The sequence below is a fragment of the Gasterosteus aculeatus genome, chromosome 16 (genome assembly GCF_964276395.1).
Source record: "Gasterosteus aculeatus chromosome 16, fGasAcu3.hap1.1, whole genome shotgun sequence".
NCBI lineage: Eukaryota > Metazoa > Chordata > Actinopteri > Perciformes > Gasterosteidae > Gasterosteus > Gasterosteus aculeatus.
Genome location: NC_135704.1, coordinates 11,384,562 through 11,393,287, shown reverse-complemented (window position 1 = coordinate 11,393,287; position 8,726 = coordinate 11,384,562). Strand labels below are relative to the sequence as shown.

At 40.6% G+C, this 8,726-nt stretch overlaps 1 long non-coding RNA gene across 1 annotated transcript; it reads right to left on the bottom strand.

Annotated features, from left to right (window-relative positions):
* Positions 1-683: 683 nt before the first annotated feature.
* On the bottom strand, positions 684-8,409 carry LOC120833518 (uncharacterized). The gene is made up of 3 exons (XR_005714341.2): positions 5,156-8,409; positions 4,985-5,081; positions 684-1,815 (listed from the first exon to the last, which is right to left on the bottom strand). It is a non-coding gene; the product is annotated as an uncharacterized LOC120833518 (long non-coding RNA).
* Between the last annotated feature and the right edge of the window lie 317 nt (positions 8,410-8,726).

Sequence of the window (8,726 nt, the reverse complement as noted above, 5' to 3'; positions counted from 1 at the left end):
GAGGATCCATTCATTTGTTCTTCTTTGAGATGATTAAACTCTCATGTGTGAGTGATGTTGTCCTTATTGTCCCCTGCTACATGCAAATGTGATTATCTTCCAACCCTTTGTGACGTTCCGCAAAAGGCCTTTTGAGCACATGGACGAAAAACGTTGCAAGGCAACACCCGACACAAAGTCATTTTATTTTGACTTCCCGATAAACTAAAAATAAGTCACTTAAATAAAGAAAGCACCTGTAACACAACTTGATTAGCTGTTGAATAAAATGACCTGCAATACTGGACCTTTGCTTCATCTCTTGTGAAACACAATCAGCCAGGATTCTTTTACTTTTCATGAGTGAATCTCATTCCTCAACGCAAATTTGCACTTATTAAGTCCCCAAGTTCAATTTGAGATGGTTTTGCAATTAATAAGTAAGCTGAGCTTTAAAATGTCACATTTATTGTATTTTCATATCTCTGAAATTCAGTCCTGAAACAGAATGATGTGTGTTTTATAGCAGCTATGATAAGAGGCTTACACAGCGAAAATCTCAATATAGATCATTCGACAAACGTCTTTGGTGGCCACTCGTTAAATTGGTTTCACCCGCATATTTGGGCCTTATTTAAAAGATATCTTTGAATAATGGTAAGCAGTTTAGCTCCTCTGAAAAGAACAGGGTGATGCAAATTAACTCCATTTCACTGTTTTGTTTAATCTGTAATATTGTAGGTTTTCTGCAGTCCTTTTACGGAGAGTTTATGGCCTCTATATTCTAGCGTAGATTGCTGCAGTTTAGGCATACCTATCTTGAATTTAAGTCAGTTTAATACTTCCCATTGCATATCAAGGACACAAGAACATATTATCTATGCATTCCTTGCATTCATTACATTAATGAATCAAATATGAATAAGCGCTCCTCTTAAAAAAAGTTAATTTCCATATGCATTAATATTAATGCCATTATTTGGTGATGCTGAGCTGCAATATCTAATGACGAGCATCAATATGCTTTGCTAAAAGATAAAGGAAAAAATAAAATGTATAACCTGCTCCACAAAGAAACAAACAGGCGTAGAATTCCCAGTTTGTCATTGAGTAACATGCAGGGAACATCTGAAAGGTATTGTGTGCATTCTACATGTTTCCATCAGTTTGGAATAACAATTAACATCTGCTGAAGATCATTGGATTTAAAACAGCTGCATTTTGGTAAGTGCATGGGAGTATAATTTTGCAAAAACTTTTTAGAACAAAATCAATATATTGTACTGAACTGTTGTAGAGCTACTGTACATTGAACATCGAAACACAACAAAAAAGTGATGAAAATGATAAAAATCACAACACAGGGAATTCATCTTTTTGAGCAAACAACACACACACACACACACACACACACACACACACACACACACACACATATGTCTAGCACACATCTCCCAACGTGCCCCAAATATTCTGATAAGCTGTTGCTGTTGGTCATATTTTTGGGACCAAACACAATGACGAGCTGGTTGTATTTTATCCCTGACTGAAACGTTTGTTGTCAACAGAGCTCCCGTCAGAAAGCTGCGGTACCCTCTAGTGCCTGGAGCGGCTGGCTCTGTCCTCTTTTTCAGCCAGACCGGTCTCTGGCAGCTGCACGCATGCACGCTGACCGAGGTCAAAGCTGTCACTTCAGAGGGCACTGTCAAATCTCAGCCAGCGCTGGATGATGTGGGAGTGCACCCTACAATCACCCAGATGTTTCCAATCAGCTGGGCTTCTCCTGTTCTCCTCAGCCACTTTTGCCAGTGTCCCTGAGTTTGGCATCATCAACCCCTGAAAACATTTTAAGAATAAAAAAAATATTTTAAACCTCGGATGAGATTTCCAATAGTAATACATATATATATATATATATATATATATATATATATATATATATATATTACTATTATATACTACTATTGGAAATATGTGTATATGTATATATATAATCTCTAAAAATTGGAGCATACGTTCTTATGACCACCTGCCCACCACGCAGGTATGCGTATTGCCGCTGTTCACCATTAATCCCTGGAGTGTAAGGATTTCATTTGCGCCCTACTGCTCTGCTCGTACCTCTCATATTTAATCATGTGCAACATCAAACAGCAATGGGATTGTACTTCTCCTCCCATTTCTTCGTCAGAGTCAGCAGTAGACTGGTGAAGAATCTAAAAAGATGAAGACGATGACTGCCGGTGTACCATTGGCTACTTCCCACCTGAGACGCCACCCTGGGACTATCCAAGCCAGGTTAGCTAGCGGCTACATGCTGTATCAAAAGTGTGAAGGCAAGAGAGGGCTTTGCAGGGCACAAGGGAGTGAGAGAAATCCTCATGACCTTGCATGCGTCCAGGGATTAACCATACAATATGTGACGAAGAATTTCATCTGATTTTCAATATCATTATTATTGTTATTATTGTTCCATGTCGAAGTGTCCCTGAGCAAGACACCTAACCCCTAATTGCTCCCCGGGCAAAAATGTGAAAAAAGCCATGGGTTTTAAAGTGTAATGTAAGTCGCTTTGGATAAAAGTGTCTGCTAAATGACCTGTAATGTAATGTAATGTTATATTGCTGTGAAACGATTTAAATATTTAATCACGATTAATCACATGTATGTCATAGTTAACTAAAAATGAATCACAACCACAATTAATCACGATTAATCGCAAATGTTTATCTATTCTAAATCTCCCCTTATTTATTTTTTAAATATTTTTTTATAAATAATAATTTTTCATAATGCTCTTATCAACATGGAAAAGTGTTAGTTTTCCAGTGTTAGTGTTAGTTTTCCAGTGTTAGTGTAAGTTTTCCAGTGTTAGTTAGGATTAGCTTGCTTTCTGCAAATGTTATATTTAATTGAAAAACAACATTGGTAAACAGGGTGGTACAAAATAAAATCATGGCGGTGCAAATTTCAGGTAAAGGATTAGGGTTTTGTATGTACTTGGAAATGATTTGCCTGAGAAAAAACGATTTACATTACTTGATAATAAATAGTAACTTGATAGTAAATTAATTTAATATATGATCATATGTCAGTATGCTGTCATGCTGGTGGGAATTTTCTACTACAAGATGAAGGAGTGGTGCTGGATTTGTTTTCTTTTCTACATGTTTTGTGAGTGACAAGTAGCTGTGTCACAACATGTAAAGGAAAACATTTGGAAAATGTATATGTATGTATATATATATATATATATATATATATATATATATATATATAGTATATGGGATGTTGAAGGATATCTGGTACAGTCAACACATGAGGGCGGTTGGTGTCCATCAGCAACAGGTTATTCCTGTAGTTCTGCTACAATTGAGTGTCGGTGGCTTCGAAATATTAAACAAATTTTCATGATGTCCCATTTCTCAGTAGGAATTACAGGCAGTCCTTCCCCGCTTAAAGCACATGCATCGAATGTGACGGATGGCATTTTTCAATTCTGGATGCTTGCACCTCAAGGAGCGAAAAAAGAATCCTCCTTGACTTCACAACGGCAAACAGTAAGACAAGCCGTGCCTCAACCATCAAATGCAAATTAGCACAATTTAGAGTTGTATTCAGCAGGAGACTATTGCTAAATGGTCAGACAAGCTAGTCACAGATATTAAAATAAATTATGTCTAATTTAAATTTTAGTCACGCTACATTAACTAATAGAAAGTTATTAACATTTCAAAAGACAGAAAAAAAGCTTTTGCCTGCTAAATTAACAGTGGCTACGCTGACCTGTAAGCCACGCCGTCTGATCACTGTAATGACAACGTAATGGCATATTTACATTAAAATCCGGGCAGCTAATATGCGATTCAGAATAGGAGGCTCAGTCAAGGATTATTTAGTCTGGCCTGCTGGCCTCTCGCTGAATATTTCTTTCTTAACTTGGATACAAAGGAGAAAGTTCTCAATTCATGACTATTTATGTGGTTAGTCTGTGTGGTGTGCCATCCGTCTCACCGCCCTAATGTTCTCTTTAGTTGCAACCTTTTATCTTTCATCTCCTCTCCCTTTTTCCCTCTAAGGTCTTTAAAGGCAATTATCATTTCACTTCAGAAATGTCAGAATCTCACACTTCAGTTGTATCTTGAGGAGACTTGTTGGGATGAATGGAATTCTTCACCGACAAAGATGAGTGGCTCTCTCCCAACAACCCCTGAACCTTCTGATATCACTGGTCTTTGAAACAAGAGAAGAGTTCTTTGCATTTTAAATATTCCTAATTCTTTCTCTTATTCTCTGATATTCTCCAAGAAACTGCCCAGTTATTTCAAGATATAGGATGTGAGCAGAGAAGTGATAGGATCACACTGGTTTAGAGCTTTTAGGTTTCAGGTTTAATTGGTGTGAGAGCAGTGATGGAATGACATTTTTGTAAAATAAATGTGATGTGTATGAGTGAACAGATGAATATGATTTGTACACTATTATCAGGGCTGCAATTAATGACTAATATGTCAATTATTTAAAAAATCCACCATTTAGTCCCCTGAATAAAACCAAAAATAGTGAAAAATCTGTTTAAGTTCAAGCAACCAATGATTAATATCTGCAAATTGCTTGCTCTTCGTTATAAACAGTCCAAAACGCATGGTTGTTTAAAACACAATATCACATCAGAGTACAATTATTAATGTTTAGTACATATTGACTAATAGTCAATATATATAATCATTTTTTTCAGATATGCATTAAATAAAATGGACATATAATTTATATACAAGAATGTGAAACTACAAAGCAGTTTTGTAATTGATAAATTGTTTATTACACAGCATTATTCATGCTTGTGTAGTTGTAGGCAGATTCAAGGATAATTAAAATAAAAATAAAGTGTCAATGTATTGGTCAATAACTAAAGGTCAGTAACTCCTCATATACTTTGAAGCAGCTGTTAATGTTGTTGTAACAAACAAAAGTCTGTGCTTACACTCTGCCTCCCTCACTTTACCTGATGATGTTTTTTTCCATGTGTCTTTCAGAAACAAATCCTTTATTGCCACATGCGCTCCACATGCTGCTGGCTGTGAATCCTGGACCCCGACATCCTGCAGGTGGGAAGAGGCGACGTGAATTTAAAATTGCAAAATGACGTCTAATGTTTTGCGTTGCTGCTTGTTACCTCGACCTGTGGTGGACCTGACCATCTGCTCCCCTGGTTAGATTGAGCAAAGCTTTTGGCAGTGCTCAGAGCGCCGGCATCCATCTCAAAGGACACCCAGTATTATCAGATTCCTCTTAAAAACTGAGACAGTGGCGCTGTGAGAATAGAAATATTCTGAGGGAAGGAAGGGGGTCGGAGGATAAAATGGGTGGAATGGAAGGGAACAACAATAACAACAAGTTTCCCCGCTTGCAGCCAGATGCTGTCACATTAAGGATGGAATCACTTCAGAAACGCAGAGAATTAATATCCTAATGAAGCTCGGAGTGGCCATTAGGTGTGTGCAATGGGACTCCAGGGGGCTGGGGTAGATGTCCTGCAGCTTTTGGCCCTTATTTGTGCGTAGTCACCCCAGCAGTTACTTTTATTAGAGTAACATTAGAGGAAAAGGGAAGATGCCACTGAGAGATAGCGTTTTATTACCCGGGCTCCCAGAGAGCCGTGCTCCACCTGTCACAGCCACACAAAGCATGCTGTTTTAGTTCTAGCTTAGATTTTTACACCTAAATATCTTTGTTACAAATGTCTCTGCCAGCAAAACAGCAGTTTGGGTTATTATCGCCTAAGTGTTCAAGTGTTGTCTGGCGATGAGTTATTTGGTATCCTGTTTCAAACTCTGTGAAAGGATTTCTGTGCAGACATTCGTGAATACAAATTTCATTCACATTTTCCATCCCCCTCTCTGTCTTTTTTCCCTTTTGACAGGACTATTGCATACCTCTGCTTTTTATCTCCTTGAATTGAATTGCTTTCCACTGTCACATGTATTCTGGCCAAGAATTCATTCTTAGTGGGTCAAATGTTTCAGAATGTCATCTTTGACAGGAACCAACCGGCACGATGAATACATGGAGAGATTTTTTTTCTTTTTTGTTTTGTTCGATCACTCAATACACTTAAAACATGGTGACCGTGTTCTACACAAAGCGCAGGCACGGGGTGTCTACGTAGGAATCAATATTAAATTAAAACTCACACCCCACTCATAAATACAAAAAACACAAATGAAAAATGGTAAGGGGACCATTGGAGCTGCAGGACTCTACATTCAGCTAATGAAGGTTGCATGGCAGAATTCAGTAATTGCACTGCACAAGTGAGGTATTAGACAGGATGTAGCTAATGGAAAACAATCACATTTAACATGGCTCCTTGGTTCTAGCTGTTCAATAAGTGAGCAGCAGGCTGGCTCACAGCAAACGCAGGGGGTGGGGGGAGAGGGGGGTGAGGGGGAATTGGGGGGGGGGTGAAGGGGGAGGGGGTGTTGCGCAGCACGAGGTTTTAATGTGATCGGACTATAACAGACAATCTATTTACAGTGTGCTCTGGGGAGCTAATAAACAAATGTTGAGTAATTTCAGCCAGCAGTAATTACCCTTGCAGAGTGCGATACTCTCTCCTTCACCTCCGGCTTGGTCCAGGAGGTGTGAGCTCTTCGGAGTGGTCCTCCTCTGCTCGTATAGATGTGGCCGCTGGCCAGCAGTCAGCCGCACAAGATCATTTACAGCGCAATGCTTCTCTCCGTGCACCGGGGAGCCACATTCTACACCGGTGTTCGGTTTTACATTGGCAATAGCCAATCAAAAACAAGTACTAGTATGATGAAACTTGAGTATATAACAATTTGAAGTACACGTATAGACAACTCGTAAAAACTGTATATGGTTGTTTTAAAAATAGTTTCCATTTAATCCAATTAAACTGAAACTCAAGCAGCAGGTCGCCAGTTTGATGGGTAATTAACATTTGTATACTGATTTAGTGAGACTCTTCACTTCCTTTAGCCACATGTTATCGCACTCTAACCCCATTTAATAATCATTGGAGGAAGAGAACAAATATTAAGTTTAGGAGGCAAACAACGTACTTGGCCGGTTAGACAGGCGAGAAAGCCGAAGGGCATCTTTCTCCAGGGAGCTCAGTCCTTATCCTTCAGTTAGGGTGAAATAGATTTTTATGTAAATATGTCTCTATCGATCGCTCTGCCTTTCTTTGATGGCAAACCACGTGTAATTAGGTAGAGATAATCATTACAGAATAATCATTAAAGCAACACGTTTACATCAGCGTAGAAGAGACAATCTCTTGCATGCATCAACGGTTTCTAGCACTGTTGACTTAAATTTGTGCATGATTTAAAGCCTACTGTCCCACTGATTAAATGTATGTTAATGTTCCAGTTACAATGTTCTAACAAGTGATTTTTTTTAGTTTTCAGAAGCTTGTGCCAAACAGCGTTATTTCCTGTCGCAGATCATGCCATGTGCATTAGCCTCAGTCCGCTCTGTCCGCCTGACCAGCATGGCACAAACAATGCCTCATATCAGATCCCTGCGCTCTCTCCACAGAATAACAAGGAGGGAGTGGAGCAGTGACTTGAGGGGTCCAGTCGGAGGGGCTGACAGACGGATAGTGAGCCAGCCTGTCCCTTATCCTCAGACAGGCAGATGTCCCCTCTCCCCGCGTGGCCGGCTGCTGACCAGGGGAGAGCCAGGCGGCTGCTGAAATGAAGAAACTTGAGAGCTCCTCAGGGGGTGAGCTGGTCATTTGATGTCCAGCACAAGGGCAGGGTGTGATGCTGAATGAGCTGAGGGGGAGAGGCAGCCTCTGCAGTCTGTTACAAAGGCCTGGCTTGACGGGTAGGGAAGGAGGGAAAAATACTGAGCACAGACGGACCATTACTATATTTCATCTAGAAATGGTCGTGAGGCTTGGTTAGGAGTGTGGTGTCGGGCAACCACACCTTAATCTTTTCACACCTAAAGACACATCTAAAACTCTGTCAAAATGATCATTATTACCTATTACGTCCTCACATATTCATCATCTATTCTCATCTTTGTTATAACTGACTATAAGAGCTGGAAAATGGACGAGTAATGCTGACACAATCCAGAACCAAAGTCACATTGAAATGTGTGAAGTAGTAGTGACACTGGAGCCATGGCGTCTTTCTTACCTGGCCTAGGCCTAGGTTCAGTCTTGCAGGCAGTGGAGAGCCCTTTGAAGGCTACAGAGAGGCCGAGATGAGAGGAAGCCCGGCCTGCAGAGGGATCAACCATGTCGAAGTGCCAGCGCCACGGCGCCTTAATTAATCGCCAGCGATGGCTGCGTCAGTCCGGCAGCCCCGCTCGACTTCTCCCATACGACAAAACCTAGCGGTCAGGAGACGTTAGGCAACATTAACTGGCCGCACCATTTCCATTTTTGTGAAGCGGGTACTGTGTGTGTGTGTGTGTGTGTGTGTGTGTGAGAGGGGGCAAGAGGGGGAGGAGGGGAGGGGGGGTCGTGAAGCGCGTCTGTAGATATAGGACTACTGTGGGGGCTCAGGCGAAGAGAACGACAGTGCATAAGCCATGGCTATGCACCTTTCATCTTGGAGGAGATTTGGAGAGGTTTCAGACCACAGAGACTTCTTAATTCTCACTAATTCATTTGCGTTCCAGATTCACTGGGCCCAGGATAACCTGGGAATGATAATGAACTCGGAAAGGGGAGTGCATGGTCCCTTGCCTTTGAATGTGCTCAA